We start from the raw sequence: 18,540 nt of genomic DNA on the forward strand, positions 1-18,540 counted from the left end.
AACTCAGAGCAGAGTGGCAGGATCTCCAACACAGGTTCACCGGAGCAGGTGCAGGTGCAAGGCCAGGGAGTAATCAGGAGCTGGATGCAAAGCAGAATAATCTAGCCCAGACTGAGGGCTGGGGTGGAGTTTTATAACAGGAAGACAAGTGCACATGAGACCAAAGACGCCATGTTGGAAAAGGGCAGTAATGCACAAAAGGTAAAAAATGTTCAGAGTCCTGACAATTGCTGTATCACAGAAAACACTGCTGTACTGCTGTATTACAGAAAATAATGCTGTACTGCTGTCTTACAGAAAACAGTGCTGTACTGCTGTATTACAGAAAACACTGCTGCACTGCTGTATTACAGAAAACATTGCTGTACTGCTGTATTACAGAAAACATTGCTGTACTGCTGTATTACAGAAAACACTGCTGTACTGCTGTATTACAGAAAACACTGCTGTACTGCTGTATTACTGAAAACACTGCTGTACTGTATTACATAAAACAGTGCTGTACTGCTGTATTACAGAAAACACTGCTGTATTACATAAAACATTGCTGTATTACAGAAACCATTGCTGTATTGCTGTATTACTCAAAGCATTGCTGTACTGCTGTATTACAGAAAACACTACTGTACTGCTGTATTACATAAAACATTGCTGTATTACAGAAAACATTGCTGTATTGCTGTATTACACAAAGCATTGCTGTACTGCTGTATTACAGAAAACATTGCTGTACTGCTGTATTACAGAAAACAATGCTGTACTGCTGTATTACAGAAAACAGTGCTGTACTGCTGTATTACAGAAAACACTGATGTAGTGCAGTATTACAGAAAACACTGCTGTACTGCTGTATTTCAGAAAAGACTGCTGTCTTACAGAAAACATTGCTGTACTGCTGTACCACAGAAAACATTGCTGTATTACAGAAAACATTGCTGTACTGCTGTATTACAAAAAACATTGCTGTATTGCTGTAATAATTATAGGGCATAATTCAGGAGACTCTTTGTGTGGAACAAGACAACAGGACACAGTTTTATAAGTGGTAAAGTTTATATTATCACACGGTGATTCAAGCAGGTGCAGAGAGAAACTCAAGTCCACAACACTTGGTGCAAATAATAAACGCAGCTTAGCAGTCAATAGGAAACTTCAGAGGTAGATGCAAATAAACAGAAAGTCTATGAAGCACAGTTATTCTTGAGGAAACTTGACATGAATAGATCCTTGACTTAGTCCAGACACAGATAGATATGCTATTAGGCAATTCAAATCATATCTTAGCTCCACCAGGGAGGCCTGGTTAATAGTCTCAGGTTTTGCAGAGCAGAAACAGCTTACATGTCCAGCAAATGCAGATGGAAGTAAACACGAACAGCAGATGAAGGAGGATTACTGAACACTGGTGTATGCAGCAGGAACTCAGAGCAGAGTGGCAGGATCTCCAACACAGGTTCACCGGAGCAGGTGCAGGTGCAAGGCCAGGGAGTAATCAGGAGCTGGATGCAAAGCAGAATAATCTAGCCCAGACTGAGGGCTGGGGTGGAGTTTTATAACAGGAAGACAAGTGCACATGAGACCAAAGACGCCATGTTGGAAAAGGGCAGTAATGCACAAAAGGTAAAAAATGTTCAGAGTCCTGACAATTGCTGTATTACAGAAAACAGTGCTGTACTGCTGTATTACAGAAAACACTGCTGCACTGCTGTATTACAGAAAACATTGCTGTACTGCTGTATTACAGAAAACATTGCTGTACTGCTGTATTACAGAAAATACTGCTTGTACTGCTGTACTACAGAAAACATTTCTGTACTGCTGTATTACAGAAAACAATGCTGTACTGCTGTATTGCACAAAACATTGTTGTACTGCTGTATTACAGAAAACACTGCTGTACTGCTGTATTACAGAAAACACTGCTGTACTGCTGTATTACAGAAAACACTGCTGTACTGTTGTATTACAGAAAACTCTGTTGTACTGCTGTATTACAGAAAACACTCCTGTACTGCTGTATTACAGAAAACACTGCTGTACTGGATTATTACAGAAAACACTGCTGTACTGCTGTATTACAGAAAACACTGCTGTACTGCTGTATTACACAAAACAGTGCTGTACTGCTGTATTACAGAAAACACTGCTGTAATGCTGTATTACAAAAAACAATGCTGTACTGCTGTATTACAAAAAAAGTAGACTGACTCTATAAAGCCCATTCCTGGCAGTTCCTTCCACTTTTCTCATCTTGCTTATTTGTAATTATTTCATTTTCACCTCTTTATTTTAGACCATGTTAATCTTGGGAGTTTCTTCCACTTTTTTTTCTGACCAGTGGTTTTTGCAATGACAAAAGTGAACAAAAGAAAAAGTTTCCATTCCTGGCGCCATTGATTTCCTTTGGCCTTTGTACTTGCATTCATTATGGTAGACGCACGCTTTCATCTGATCACTAACAACCAGATCTTCCAAGTTGCACATATTAGAGGGAAAATTATGGATACAGCCATAATACAGGCACATGTAGTCCCATACTGCCCCATAGGGGCTTCATGTTCCGCTATATGCCCTGAGAATGAGACCTTTTAACGCTCATCTCCAGCTTTAGGTTACATTCGCATTATTCTATTTTCCGGTAAAAGTTTAGTATATTTTGTAGCTGGTCTTCTACTTCTGATTTACCGTATCGTTCATCTCATTGCCCAGGAAAACCCGCGAGCACGCCAATACATGACAAGTGTTTGACACCTGCAACACTTGACTTCTAACATGGGCTTATTGTCTCTGGTTTAATCCATTTGATACACAGTGATTTTCTCCCGGCATTCTGTGAAATCCCTCGGTGTTTAGCAGCATGTTCACAGCCCATCTAATACTGACCCTTGTCCATGGCGGAGCTACGATGAGCTAAGTGGCTGGATAACTAAACCAGATATCTAGTTATTTAGCAATTTTTTCTTTTCTTTTCAAGAACAGTATCAAAATGTGATTATGTACAAAGTTTGAAACAATAAAAAGTACCGATATAATATACAGACCACGTAGAGTCGGTTAGCCTATAAAACTAAGGCACAAGATGCCAACTCTTTGCTCCATTCACTGACATTATACAAGTGGAAGTGATGGATGCCCTCCCCGCATGCCGGAGACTACAGAGCTAGGGACAACTCATTGACTATCACTTTGGCTAGTATTTATGACCAGACGTGTAGTGGATGGTCCAAGCAAATGTGAACTATATGTTGCGGTATGTTTTTTTTTAGTTTTTTTTTTAAGCAAATCCACTTCAAAATTCTCATCAAAAAATGCTTCAGGTAAACGTTCTATGCCTTTCCATAGGAAACAGACTTTCCTGTTCACAGAGAGATTTTTTTTTGTTTCCCGGTTTGGAAAATTGTCTAGTAAAAAAATTCAAACCCAAAAAATAAGTGCATATCACTTCTTGGAAGCGGATCCTGATGGAATCTGCTCCAAACTAATATATTAAAAGTCTTTAAAGAAAAAAAAAGTTCAGGAAAAATAAAACGCTTTCAAAACTTCTGGAAATGAACCCCCCACCCTTGAAGGAGAGAAAATTTTTAAAAAAAGCATTTGGTATAACAGCCTCCTCTTCAAAAACTTGATGTTTGTTCATGTTTTAGTGATGTTCAAAAAGTCTAAGACTATGTGCACACGATCCGGACGTAGCAGCGCTTGGGACGCAGAGCATGTTTGCTGCGTCCAAAAGCGCTGCCGTCTATGAACGCAGGTGAATCCGCATGTGATCACTGAACCGTGTGGATTTATCGCATTCAATAAATTCTATGGGTGAAATTTCTCTTGTGGAAAGTTGACAAGCTGCTGTCTGGAAAGATGCGCCGCATGTCTGTCTCCGCGGGCGTCTGTGAACGCATGGTGAACATGGGATTTCTTGGAATCCCATCCACTATACTGTCAAAGCTGTACGTTGCGGGTTTGACGCTGCATAAATACGCAACATCAAATCCACAGTAATTACTGATCGTGGGAACGTTCCCTAAGGGCTCAGTCATACACGTACAGTTTTTCTCACTGACCAATTTTCATCACTGGTTGGCCAGACTTTTATCAGTTTTTAACGTGTGGAAGAAAAGAGGAAGTTTCTCAAGATTCTATCAAATAGACAGTATAAAAAGTGGATGACGCACAGATGGCATCCAACTGCTGTCCGTGCCCCCCTCCATAGACTTGTATTGGAAAGTTTGATTCAAGACAAGGATCAAAACCGGACATGTCTCCAAGTTTTTGTGCGGACTAGTGATGAGCGATCATGCTCAGATAAGGTATTACCCAAGCATGCTCGTGTGCTGACTGAGTATCTTTGGTGTGCTCGAAAAATATGTCCGAGTCTCCGCGGCTGCATGTCTCGAGGCTGTTCGATGGCTGTAGCGCATGCAGGGGATTACCTAACAAAAAGGAAATCCCTGCATGTGTTGCGACTGTTGAACAACCCTGAGACATGCAGCCGCAGCGGGGACTCAGACATATTTTTCGAGCACACCGAAGACACTCTAGTAACACACAAGCATGGCCGGATAAGGGCTTGTTTCCACTTGCGAGAAACACGTCCGTGTCTCGCATGTGGAAACCAAGCTGTGGCGCCGGCACTTTGGAGCAGAGCGTGCAGCTGCATGTGTTCCTATGCGGCCGCACGCTCCACTCTGGAGTGCCGGCGCCACAGCTTGGTTTCCACATGTGAGACACGGACGTGTTTCTCGCAAGTGGAAACAAGCCCTAAGACACAGAAATACATAAATGTGTGAACAGACCCATCAAATTTGCACTTATTTTAGTCTATCAGTGAAAACCTGATGTCTGAAAGGGGGCTTAGAGAGCAGCCGGGGGGATCTCTATTCCCTGCAGCAGACGTTCTCTATTCCCTGAAGTGCTCTCACCCCTAAGTATACTGCTGATTATAAAGCATCTCTTAGATAAAGTCAATGTATGGATTAAGCAATTCATGGCTTGATCCTTGAATCTGTCTGTAATGACCTTCACATGATGTTTGCTTCCTCTTACATTGATTGGGCTCCACTGTAGAATTTTGCCTTATTTTTCTGTAATGGCTGTTTGCTCTACTTGATTTTCCTTTATTAATCCTCCTCCTCCTCTTACTCCTCCTCCGATGATGAAGATGATGTTTAAGTAGTTGAGTAATGGTTAAGGATCAGCTTACATATCGAGCAGGAGTCAATTACACAACATGTTGAACCTGTTATTTGATCCTGTAATTAGTGGGAACCCGTCACCGAGTGGTATTCACACTATTGAATGTCTTCCAGAGCTTGGCAGAGTTTGCTTAGACCGGTCTGATACGCACAACATGGGGACATTAATATGGCTGCAGGGTTTCACTACTATACTCAGTCATTATATCCTATTACTTTCATAGAATATTATTTTTAGAATAGCTATCTAAAGACCTTTATCTCCCGTCTCTGCTTATTCCTACCCCTTATTATCTCTGTAGACAGACTGGTTCCTGTCTCACGTGCTGCTTGTCTACAGCTAAGTGGCTTTGGGTCGGCACATTACGTCACCTAGTCCACTGTCGCAATGTCTGACGGGGCAGAAACATGAGTGATTTTCCACCTGGATTATAAAATGCGTCTCATTAAATGACGTGTCTAGAATTTGGAATATTTATAACAGCATCAGAGCTTCAGACACGGGTGTAACTACCAGGGTAGCGGCACAGCGGTTGTAAGGGGACCAGCGGCAAAGAGGGCCCAAAAGGTGACGTTGTGGTCATCATATGTGTGGGGGTGGATACAGTGGGGCATCCTTCAGTATCAGGGTCATCACTTTTTACTATTGCCACTATTTCTGTGTGGACACATAAAAAGAACAGGGCACCATTAGCGCCTTAGCTATTGGGATACGTTCCCATGATGACCTTTTGGTGAGTTTTGTACCTATTATATTAATTGGCTACTTGAGTTTTTTCATTGCCTTTTGGACAATGTGTTTTTGTCTTGCTTTGTATGTCATGTTTTAAATAAAGCGGCTTTGTTTTTGATGCTTCCTGGTATTTGGCTTTGACAAAAATGTTATTGATACAGTGAAGTGCAAATTAAGTGCATTTTTGATCTGTCTCCGCTGCGAAAATGCACTAAAAATGAACATGAGTTTTACCTGCAAATTTTCCGCATCTATGTCTATGAGAAAAATCAGCCCATAAAACTCAGCGTACCCGCAAGAGAAATTGACATGTAGCTGATTTGAAACCCGCACCGCAGGTCAGTTTACGCTGAGTGACAATAAAGCACAGTGGGAATGAGATTTCTATAAATCCCATCCACTCTGCTAGAACTATAAATAATGTAAAAAATTATTTTAAATAATGACAATACTCAGTGTCAAAAACGCACCAGAAACTCATCGGGGGAATAAAGCCTGAAACAAAGAAGTACAGGAGTGCTGTGCGCTCTGCAATAAGTGTCTGTTTTTCCCGTCCCTTTGAGGAGACTGTGCAATAACTTCTGTTTAAGAAGCAAACGCTGCACTAGCCATTGGCCCCCACCATCAAGTCTAGGAGCAAGGATTTTACATAAGGACCACCCAGTGACAATATCTGGGACCTCTCTGGGCAAGGTGCACAGTGTATCTGAGCACTAACCTTCAGTATGTACCAGGAGCTTTCCGCGACATACGAGTGTAACATTATCATCGGCAGACGGCGCTTTCTTATACAGAGGGCTACTACTAAGAAATATATACCGTGCTGTGTACTTATCTTTATAATGGGCCCCTGTAGTGTACCAATGCCTCAGCATCTATCCTGACCGTGGCCACTGATGGACGCGTACTTCCTGAGCCACAAACGGCCACAAACATGATGTGCACCTAGACTTATCTTGGCAATTGTCTGATTTACTGATCTTACTGCTATCGCTGGCTTTTCTCTACTGTAATTGTAGGAATCATTCACGTGTCTCTTGCAAGGCTTCGCGTAAAAAATATTCTTAGGTTATTTGCATAAATATTTGTATATTGTGCAAACGAATCAAAGCACCGGCGATGTTGTCGTTTTCATTTAAATTCCATGAATAAAGATTTCTGCCACAGATCTGGGGTGGTCATAGCTGTTTTTTCCACACAGGTCAGTGGCTAAATATGGGCTATTCGGAGATAAAGCTAGGCTTTCATTCAGTGTCAGACTGGGTTGGCAAAGGCCCACCAGTGAGATTGATTCTTAGTGACTACTGTTCAGCTACATGTAAAAATAAGCTGACCTTAGTACACACATTTTCTTTTGGCTCTATGTAATATTAATTTGGCTAGCTTGTTTAATAAATGATTAGATGATACCATATTTTGCAAATTGTGAATCAAGCGTAAGATCACTGCTCATCAGCACTTCTTTACAGAGGGGCCTACCGGAGAATTCCCCTGTTCCCCTGTGGGCCAGTCCGAGCCTGCTTTCATTGATATGTGGCAAAGAATTAGTCTGGTACCCATCTTCCACAAAGTGATACATACAGGTCCTTCTCAAAAAATTAGCATATAGTGTTAAATTTCATTATTTACCATAATGTAATGATTACAATTAAACTTTCATATATTATAGATTCATTATCCACCAACTGAAATTTGTCAGGTCTTTTATTGTTTTAATACTGATGATTTTGGCATACAACTCCTGATAACCCAAAAAACCTGTCTCAATAAATTAGCATATCAAGAAAAGGTTCTCTAAACGACCTATTACCCTAATCTTCTGAATCAACTAATTAACTCTAAACACATAAACAAAAGATACCTGAGGCTTTTAAAAACTCCCTGCCTGGTTCATTACTCAAAACCCCCATCATGGGTAAGACTAGCGACCTGACAGATGTCAAGAAGGCCATCATTGACACCCTCAAGCAAGAGGGTAAGACCCAGAAAGAAATTTCTCAACAAATAGGCTGTTCCCAGAGTGCTGTATCAAGGCACCTCAATGGTAAGTCTGTTGGAAGGAAACAATGTGGCAGAAAACACTGTACAACGAGAAGAGGTGACCGGACCCTGAGGAAGATTGTGGAGAAGGACCGATTCCAGACCTTGGGGAACCTGAGGAAGCAGTGGACTGAGTCTGGTGTGGAAACATCCAGAGCCACCGTGCACAGGCGTGTGCAGGAAATGGGCTACAGGTGCCGCATTCCCCAGGTAAAGCCACTTTTGAACCATAAACAGCGGCAGAAGCGCCTGACCTGGGCTACAGAGAAGCAGCACTGGACTGTTGCTAAGTGATCCCAAGTACTTTTTTCTGATGAAAGCAAATTTTGCATGTCATTCGGAAATCAAGGTGCCAGAGTCTGGAGGAAGACTGGGGAGAAGGAAATGCCAAAATGCCTGAAGTCCAGTGTCAAGTACCCACAGTCAGTGATGGTGTGGGGTGCCATGTCAGCTGCTGGTGTTGGTCCACTGTGTTTCATCAAGGGCAGGGTCAATGCAGCTAGCTATCAGGAGATTTTGGAGCACTTCATGCTTCCATCGGCTGAAATGCTTTATGGAGATGAAGATTTCATTTTTCAGCACGACCTGGCACCTGCTCACAGTGCCAAAACCACTGGTAAATGGTTTACTGACCATGGTATTACTGTGCTCAATTGGCCTGCCAACTCTCCTGACCTGAACCCCATAGAGAATCTGTGGGATATTGTGAAGAGAAAGCTGAGAGACGCAAGACCCAACACTCTGGATGAGCTTAAGGCCGCTATTGAAGCATCCTGGGCCTCCATAACATCTCAGCAGTGTCACAGGCTGATTGCCTCCATGCCACGCCGCATTGAAGCAGTCATTTCTGCCAAAGGATTCCCGACCAAGTATTGAGTGCATAACTGAACATTATTATTTGATGTTTTTTTTGTTTGTTATTAAAAAACACTTTTATTTGATTGGACGGGTGAAATATGCTAATTTATTGAGACAGGTTTTTTGGGTTATCAGGAGTTGTAGGCCAAAATCATCAGTATTAAAACAATAAAAGACCTGACAAATTTCAGTTGGTGGATAATGAATCTATAATATATGAAAGTTTAATTGTAATCATTACATTATGGTAAATAATGAAATTAAACACTATATGCTAATTTTTTGAGAAGGACCTGTACAAGCCATGTATATTGTGCATTGATATATATATATATATATATATATATATATATATATATATATATATATATATATATATATATATATGTACACTCACTGGCCACTTTATTAGGTACACCATGCTAGTAACGGGTTGGACCCCCTTTTGCCTTCAGAACTGCCTCAATTCTTCGTGGCATAGATTCAACAAGGTGCTGGAAGCATTCCTCAGAGATTTTGGTCCATATTGACATGATGGCATCACACAGTTGCCGCAGATTTGTCGGCTGCACATCCCTGATGCGAATCTCCCGTTCCACCACATCCCAAAGATTTCATGTTGTTTACGCCAAATTCTGACCCTACCATCCGAATGTCGCAGCAGAAATCGAGACTCATCAGACCAAGCAACGTTTTTCCAATCTTCTACTGTCCAATTTCGATGAGCTTGTGCAAATTGTAGCCTCAGATTCCTGTTCTTAGCTGAAAGGAGTGGTACCCGGTGTGGTCTTCTGCTGCTGTAGCCCATCTGCCTCAAAGTTCGACGCACTGTGCGTTCAGAGATGCTCTTAGGCCTACCTTGGTTGTAACGGGTGGCGATTTGAGTCACTGTTGCCTTTCTATCAGCTCGAACCAGTCTGCCCATTCTCCTCTGACCTCTGGCATCAACAAGGCATTTCCGCCCACAGAACTGCCGCTCACTGGATTTTTTTTCTTTTTCGGACCATTCTCTGTAAACCCTAGAGATGGTTGTGCGTGAAAATCCCAGTAGATCAGCAGTTTCTGAAATACTCAGACCAGCCCTTCTGGCACCAACAACCATGCCACGTTCAAAGGCACTCAAATCACCTTTCTTCCCCATACTGATGCTCGGTTTGAACTGCAGGAGATTGTCTTGACCATGTCTACATGCCTAAATGCACTGAGTTGCCGCCATGTGATTGGCTGATTAGAAATTAAGTGTTAACAAGAAGTTGGACAGGTGTACCTAATAAAGTGGCCGGTGAGTGTATATATACTGTATATGATATATTGATATAGATTTATAGTTCAGTGATGCAGTCATTGGCTCGTGTTGAGCTGGCACTTCTGCTGATAAGAGGAGGCCATTTTCTCCTCACTCTAAATTCTGCACAGGTCTTGTGTGTTAGGCTGCCGTCACACTAGCAGTATTTGGTCAGTATTTTCCATCAGTATTTGTAAGCCAAAACCAGGAGTGGGTGATAAATACAGCAGTGGAGCATATGTTTCTATTATACTTTTCCTCTAATTTTTCCACTCCTGGTTTTGGCTTACACATAATGATGTAAAATACTGACCAAATACTGATAGTGTGACGGCAGCCTCACTGTTACCTTCATACAAGCAGTAAATCTGAAGTCCCATATTGTAGATCGCTCGTAGTAACATTGGTGGCTATGCAAAAATATCGACATAAGTCAATATGACTGAGGCTACATGATGACATTGGCCGGGTCACACGGTATGGTGACGCTCTATCTAACGTAATGGCAGAGAACGTGGTCTTATGACTTATAAGGTGATGGAAATCCAAATTTGCTGAATCTCTATCAACTTGCATATCAAAGTCGCTGCAAATTGAAGATTCTAATGCGACCATGGTCACATTGATTATGGTGCAGTACGGCATCTACAGAATACGATCTTGTGGCTTCATGACCTGTGTAGTGGGAAAGATGGCTGTGTGACCTCATTTAGATATCTGAGCTTGAAGTATGTGTTTTACCTGTGATTTACAGACTATAATGGTTACAAGTTTATATTGACAGTAAATGGATGTTGCACTCATGGTAAAATTTGGATCCTGTTTTTTTTTTTTTTTTTCTCGTACTCAATCCCCCCCAAAACATCTGAACATTTTCTTTATGTCCATAAAATTAGGTTGCTTTTTTTAGCATCAGATTTTCTTCTGTTATAGGTCTGTATACCGTAAGTTCGTTACATTCATATGTCATCAGTTTTCTTGTATGCCAAAAAAAAGAGAGATGTTTCCAAAGCTTCTCCAAGCGATCAGTCATAGAAATAAAACAGCACAACATGGATATTCTTAGCTGATTTCTTCACTTTCACCACCAAGTTCTGTCCACCAAATGAACCAGAGAAGATATGAAAAGTCTTAGGCTATGTTCACAATTTGCGTTTTTTGCTGTGTTTTTTAATGCAAATTTTAAGCTGTGTTTTACTGTACCAGCGAAAGCTATGGCATTTCAGAAATGTCATGCACACACATTGTGTTTTTCCCTTACTGAATTGGGAAACTGCTGTGTTTTTGAGTTACATGTTACTTCTTTCAGCGTTTTTGCAGAGTTTTTTCATCCATAGAAAGTAATGGATAAGTGCAAAAACGTAGCATAAAACGCAGGTATCAAGTTTTGCTGTGTTTTTGGTGTAAAAACCCAGGGAGTTGCATCATGTTTTTTTTTTGGGGGGGCATATCAACACGTGACCGCTCATACAGTAGAAGGTGCGGCCAGGACAGGAAGCAGCGCCAGCGAGGGAGCCGGGTAAGTATTTTAATAACAGCAGGCGGGCGCACAGGGGGTGGGAGGGGGGCGGGGACAGGGATCTTTATGTTAAACACGAGAAACAAAAAAAAAAAGGATTATTCATATCTTCTCTACAGCAAACGCTGCTGCAGAGAAGATATGAATGGCGGCTTCAGCACCACGTGGGGGGGACAGCGCTTATCTCTAGCCCTGTCTCCTGCACGGTGCGTGTGGTACCCAGTCGGCACACGGGCGGCACACGTGTGCCACACTGATGTGCCACAGAAACGCACGGGCACACGGACACGGATAATTCCGGTACCGATTTTTCCGGTACTGGAATTATCTGGACGTGTGGGACAGGCCTTACACAGCTGCGAGACATGCAGCCACGGGACTCGAACATATTATTCGAGCACGCCAAAGACACTTGGTTATCACATGAGCGTGCTCGGATAACACCTAATCCCAGCACCTTCGCTCATCACTACTCACTCGCCATCATGACTTTGCGGGGCCTAGTAAGTGTCAGAGCCGGGCTGATTCCCAGGCATAGAAGTGGGAATCAAATGCCACAGAGGACATCGGACCAGGACATAATAAATCAAATTGTTCATCTGTGTCCAATTTATGGATCAAACTCACCTATTCAAGTCAACGGGCCTGTGATAAAAAGAACAGCACACGAGCTATCCATGCTGCATTCTAGTGTTTTCCATTTTTCACTGACAAAAGCTTGGAAAACCTCCATTTCTCTTTTTTTCATATGAGAAAAGCAGGTGATAGTATGGTGAAAAAAAGAGGAATATCTCATTGAGCAGACTGATGGAAAAAGCATTTTTATTTTTTGCGGACATGACAGATCCCTGACATGTGAATAAGCCCGTGCACGCTTAGTGATTTTTTACTATGCAGATGCTGAATATTTCAGCTACAAGACGTAATGTTCATCACTGGATCTTTCATATCGTGCAAGCTGAAACTCTGCAAATTATCCTCAGATCTCTTTTTTTAATGCTGACATATCTTTGCATAGGAGATGAAGGTACGTTTTGTAGTCATTTAGTGCCGAGAAGCGCGTGTGCCGAGCAGTACGAGGATCTCAGCGATACGGCTTTGATCAGAGCGGCCTGTGCCCATACATATTTCAGTGACTTCATCTGGATGAGCCTAGAAAACAGGCCGAAGAATTAGCAGCTTTCTCGCTGCTGCTGAACGGCGACTGCTGGCTGGTAGGCCAGGCAAAAATCAAAGCCCTGTCGTCTATAGATCTGGCTATGAGGCGTCATGTTCTTGTTTGTGGCTACAGTAGCGTGTACATGCCTGGCAGACTTTCTAGTACTCGACATGGTTGCCATGACAACGGTTTCTACTTATCAAAGCGGATACCTCTGCGGACCCCACGTAATAAAGAATTTCTCTGTTTGTTGTCAAGTATGTCGTTTGATCAGTGATGTCATGCGCTGGAGAAAGACGCTTTGTTTGCCTATCGGATTTAGGAAGGAGAAATTACTCTTGAACCTGATGAATGCCAGGTCTCCATACAGTGTCATATTAGTATCGCTGGCCCAAAATGTCATATAAAATGGGATACAATACAACAATACAATACTTTGTAGGTTATGTCCAAAATCTGAATCCATGTGAAGCCTCTAAATGATCTATAGTTCAAGATTTATCATGAGCAGCGATATTGAATTACAGATCGACGGGCAAATGTACTGCGATATGTTCATTAAATAAACATCAAATTCAAGATTATATTTTTCTGATTGTGTCATTTTGTGAGGTAAAATATTTCACTGATTGTTTTTAATAAATATTTTACCTCACAAAATGTATCCTCTGCGATCTCCTGCTGTAATGTCAGTATTGTCTTTTGTTTCCTCCCCTGCCCAGGAGCTGTGGTATGTTCTGTACAAGGTCAGACACAGACAATTTTACACAGCACAGGAATGAGAAAGACAGCAGATAAGGGGGATAGCACATAGACAGGTCAAAGAAGAGAGCACAGATGGGAGAAGTCAGCACATGGGGAAAGAGAGAGTGGATAGGTGAGTGAGCACATGGGGGGGAGAGATTCTCAATGCTGCACAGCCTGCGCCCATCGTGACATTACCGCCCTCCCGATGCGATAGCATCAGGCCTCCATCTAGTATGATATAATTGATCACTGAGGGTCTAGACGATGGGACCCCCACAAATCATGAGATAGTCTCTGCCATTTGAATAGACTGTATAGTCATTTTAGTTCAATCCATAACATATTTATTTTATCCACTTATATAGCGCCATTAATTCCTCAGCGCTTTACAGACATTATCACTGTCCCCGTTGGGGCTCCTAATCTGTATGTCTTTGGAGTGTTGGAGGAAAGCAGAGGAAACCCACACAAACACAGACAGAACATACAAATTCCATATGATGTCCACATTTTATAGCTGCACATCAGATCTCACTTCTTGGCTGTTTAAAGAGAGACCCACTGGTACCTGGCTTTCTAAAAGCTGGCCGGCTCGGTTGGCGAGCACAAAGACAGAGATTATGCTGCTTTTGTTTCATAATGAACATCAGATAGACTTGGCCTTTGGCTTTTGTCCAATGCGGAATTGTTTGCTCACATCACATAATGACCATTTACGATGAGCATTTACCAATAAATAATCCCAAAGCCAGTAATGCCATTATGCTTACAAAGCTATTGTTAAAGGATTTGTCTGGCCCTGACAGCTGTATTATAATGGTCATGTCAGTCCAACAGAGGGAGTCCCACAAGCCACAACAGCTAGGTCTGAGAACATCCTCCATTATGACTCTCAATTATGGAGAGTCATAGTCGATTCCACCAGTGAATCTCCCAGTGATACAGCCGGATAGACGGACTGTGATAAGTGGGGCTCCCCATTGTAGCTCTTCTGAAATCACTTTCTCTGGATTCACTTTTGCTATTTTGTGATATTGTTTGCAGATTGTCTTGGCGAGCTTCCGATTATTAGGATAAACGTATTCATAGCAGGGAAAGAAATGTTTTTCAGATGTAGCCAAGATTAATGGAAAAGAGAAGCCGTATACAAGAGACCTGCTGTAAGGGGAATGAGTCAGACAGGAATTCTGGTTAAATGTTTCATTATTTCACAAAACAAAAGGTTTTATTTTCAATTGTTAAGATCATTGTATTTCTTATTGAAACTTACGCAGAACTGGAATTTTAAGAATGTTTTTAATAATGGTACTATCACGATGGCCCTGACTTGGCACAGCCTCATATTCTCAGGATCATGGGGTTCCTTAATGATAAGAAAGTGATTGCATATCCTAGTTGCTTTTACTGTTTTAGCTAGAAATCCCCTTTACCTTGTATTGTACATATTTGAGGGGCTTCCGAGTCTCTTCAGTTATTTAGGGCAGATCTTCATTGTTAAGCTCTGGATGGTGTTGGCCAGAACTGACATAAAAATGGCAAAAATTGTAAAAACACAAACTTTTTTGGTACATTTCAAACAGTTTTACCCCAGAATTCTGACTGTTTAAAGAACTGAATCCATGGCCTTGCATGTTGGGCCATTGAAGTTTGTTAATCATCCTTTAGAAAAATATTACATTGCCAAGATGTGAGATCTGAAATAACTTGGTGATCGCTGGAACCCCAACCGGGCATGAGAATAGAGCTTCCTAGTCCCCTTTTTCAATAGATAGGTCAAGTCTGTGAGCTTTCCGCTGTACTGGTCTATCTCCATCAATCCCACTGAATTAAATGCTCTCCAATACCTATAGAAAGGTCCATATACAAAATGTTCATATATATTAATGTGGGAAACATTAAGTGACAAGTTAATTTCCATTCTGGCACTGCATTGCCTTCCTGATCTTTAGATAAGGCAGGATTATTTTTCGTTTACTTGCGCTGATAATTGTCAAGGTCATTTATGAATCGCGGCACCAATAGAACAAATGTTTTCACTCCCCATCAATCATGCTTAAGGCTATAGAAGATTACAGAACAGGTGAAAGTTTTACCATAAACCATGAGCCTCAAAAGCTTTTGCCCTACAACCTTTGATGTTTAGTTGTCATAGTCGTATTATTGCTACCTTATCTATAAGAGTCTTGGAAGCAGTTGATTGTCTGCTGCCTGTATACTAGTGTGTGTATATATCTTAACCACACATACCTGTTTTACATTGGTCATTTCTTGCATTTAATACTAGAAATTGCCAATTTCTAAGGTTACTTCTTTTTCAGGTGTGTCCGAGCCACATCCTGCTCACTTATTGGAATGTAATTTGGCCATTGCACAATGAATTATCCTCTTATGGAGGGGTCAGCGCCTTTATATGGGTCCAATGTCGACGTGAATGTTTGGTGTTGATTTTTTCTTAATTCAAGATTAACTAAAATCTGATTCGATAAGACTTGTAATTTAGTTGTTTCCATATCATTATGTGCTAGCCTGTGATAGTCAATGGTCTCTCTATGTGCAGTGAGCTCATTGATTGACTGCAGCGCTGACAGCACACAAGATTAGAGGAGCTGTGGAGCGCCAGAGCGGGTAAGGCTAGACTCTCTCGGTCCAAGATACAAGGAATGGCCATAACCCAAACTCGGCAGCAATCACATATGGCTATGAGGATGCGGAGTTGGGGTCGGTAGACATAATATAATAATAATAATAATAATAATAATAGACCCTTGACCTCTCCGTATATCATGAGTTGTGCTCAGACTGTGACAAACAGATGTGTGAATCCATCCCTAAGTGATACCTAGCTTGTTTTTTTTCTTAAATTTTTAGTTTTACAAATACCGCAGCCTATGAAGGAGAGTTTTTGTAAATTCTTACAGCCGAAGGTAAATTTGTCGGGACGTTCTTTCTGAAAGTAGCCATGTTTGTCTCATTCTGGATAACCCCTTATGAGTCGTCCACTACTTTTCCACATCTCCCAAGAACAGACACAAAAGTCTGAACAGATGACCCAGTTATGAGATGTCTCCATTGTAATATTTGGAGGAGGTAGGTCTTGGCTCTTCTTAAGGAAACCAACTGTGTATCGGGAATACAAATTGGTTCCCTTCCAGAATGAAAGAAAACTAACGCACCCATTTGGCCAGCTACATAATTTATGCATCATTTCCTATAATTCAGAATTAAAAACCAGATTATTATTGGATTGCGATAGTAAGAGATACCACTTGCTTAAAAATTCAAATTCAATTTACTTAGAAAAGTAAAAAACAATAAGAAAGTAAGTAACAACTGCTACAAAATAGTCTACTCTCGGTTTTCTTTTCTGGTCCTGGTTAACTTGAATTCTGTGTCGGATTATCAGAATTTCTGGATTATCAAGTGCAGAATGAAGAGAATGTAATAATAGTTTTGGAAAGATGTATCTTTAATTCGAACGGAGGCCTTTCCCAAATAAAATATTAGTCCGCGCGCCCCCATGCCGTAGAGTGAAGTTTAACGACCCTGCTCTTTGTTCTTACATTTTTCGCACTTTTCTCTTGTCGTCTCCTACACGCTGCTGTTTTCTAGGGGGTCTGTGAGCACTGTACAAACATTGCTCACTTGTGGAGATTTATTTCACGGCCTTCTAAAAAAAAAAGAAAAGAAAATGTATTCTGGGGAAGATTGTATTTTATGGCCGCCCCTAAAATGCAGAAAGGGAGAGACTGTGTAACTTGATCTGTTCTTGAAAGCTTTGCTGAGGGTAGCATGCTGCAGACATAAGCTGTGTCAATAGGAACTCTATTCAGTCTGAGCAAACAGCCTCGTGACCCGCGTTTGATTGGCAGCCTGTCTATGGGAGGGCCTTTCTTTAGAAAGGGCTCACATTTTGGCGGCACTTCTGACTGATTTCCTGACTGCTTACTTATTTTCGCCTTCTTGGACCCGGGAGACTTTGTGCACGCTTGTATCCCTCGCTTTAGTGGGCGATCGCTGGGAATACGGCACGTTTGGAGTTTGCAGAAGATGGTGGTTGCTTTCTGTTCTTGCTAATCCTCCCACCCCCCAGGAAAATGCTGCTCTGGCTAATGAGAGGTTTCCAGTCGGAGAAGAGAATGAGGTACGGGCTCACTTTACGCGTCCAGTTGCCCGGATCGTGTGGGCGCTAAGAGGGGCGAAGGGCTGGAAGTGCTTGTGGGAAAGTATATCGGTGGCGGAGAGATTAGATGTGTATGTGGGTGTGCGCGCCTTGTACTGCACATGTTCATAAGGCCACGTTCACACGTTAAGGATTTTACATCGGCATTTGGAAGCCAGGAGAGGAACAATCAGAGGAAAAGTATAATAGAAACACGTCGCCACTTCTGTATTTATTTCAGATCTAGAAGTTATTATGCTTTGCTTATATAGCACCATCATAGTCTGTAGCGCTGTACAGACATTATCATCATCGCTGTCCCCATTGGGGCTCACAATCTACATTCCTTATCTTTATGTCTTTATAGTGCGGGAGAAACCCACCTAAACACGAGGAGAACATACAAACTACTCACAGATGTTGTCCTTGGTGGGATTTGAACCCAAGACCCCAGTACTGTGCTAACCACTGAGCCAGCTGTTACTAACACAAACCAGAGCAATATAAAACCTATATATCCAGCACATTGTTCTATATGGTGTATTCAGGCTGCAAATGAGAGCTTGTAATTAAGCACAATTGTGCACCAGTGTACGTTATAACGCCACTTTAATTGGGTATGCTTTTTTTTAATTCTAACAATATGGCTCTTGACATTAACATATGCTGCAATGCGTCGGCTACAACTGACGACAAAAAAAAAAGTTCTGTAAATTTGGCACAATACGTCTCACATCATTTTTGTGAAAGGTGCGTTGGAATATGTGCAGCAAAGTGCTTCTACTATGTTTAGTAACTAATAATGTGAGAGCTGCTGCCACAACAGTAGCATTGTGCGCGCCTTGTGCAGG

At 41.7% G+C, this 18,540-nt stretch overlaps 1 protein-coding gene across 7 annotated transcripts in view; it reads left to right on the forward strand.

Moving 5' to 3' along the window:
* MBNL3 (muscleblind like splicing regulator 3) overlaps positions 1-18,540 on the forward strand; it is a 156,145-nt gene that overhangs the window by 18,944 nt on the left and 118,661 nt on the right. The window contains exon 1 of one of the 7 annotated variants that reach the window (XM_077285344.1): positions 17,385-17,671. The exons of 4 other annotated variants lie outside the window; for them this stretch is intronic. The gene's annotated coding sequence lies outside the window, so the exon portion shown is untranslated. Of the gene's footprint in view, positions 1-17,384; positions 17,672-18,540 lie in introns of those variants that run through there. 2 more of the 7 variants (XM_077285347.1, XM_077285342.1) reach the window with 2 other exon arrangements.

This window comes from Ranitomeya variabilis, chromosome 2, assembly GCF_051348905.1.
Source record: "Ranitomeya variabilis isolate aRanVar5 chromosome 2, aRanVar5.hap1, whole genome shotgun sequence".
NCBI classification, from domain to species: domain Eukaryota; kingdom Metazoa; phylum Chordata; class Amphibia; order Anura; family Dendrobatidae; genus Ranitomeya; species Ranitomeya variabilis.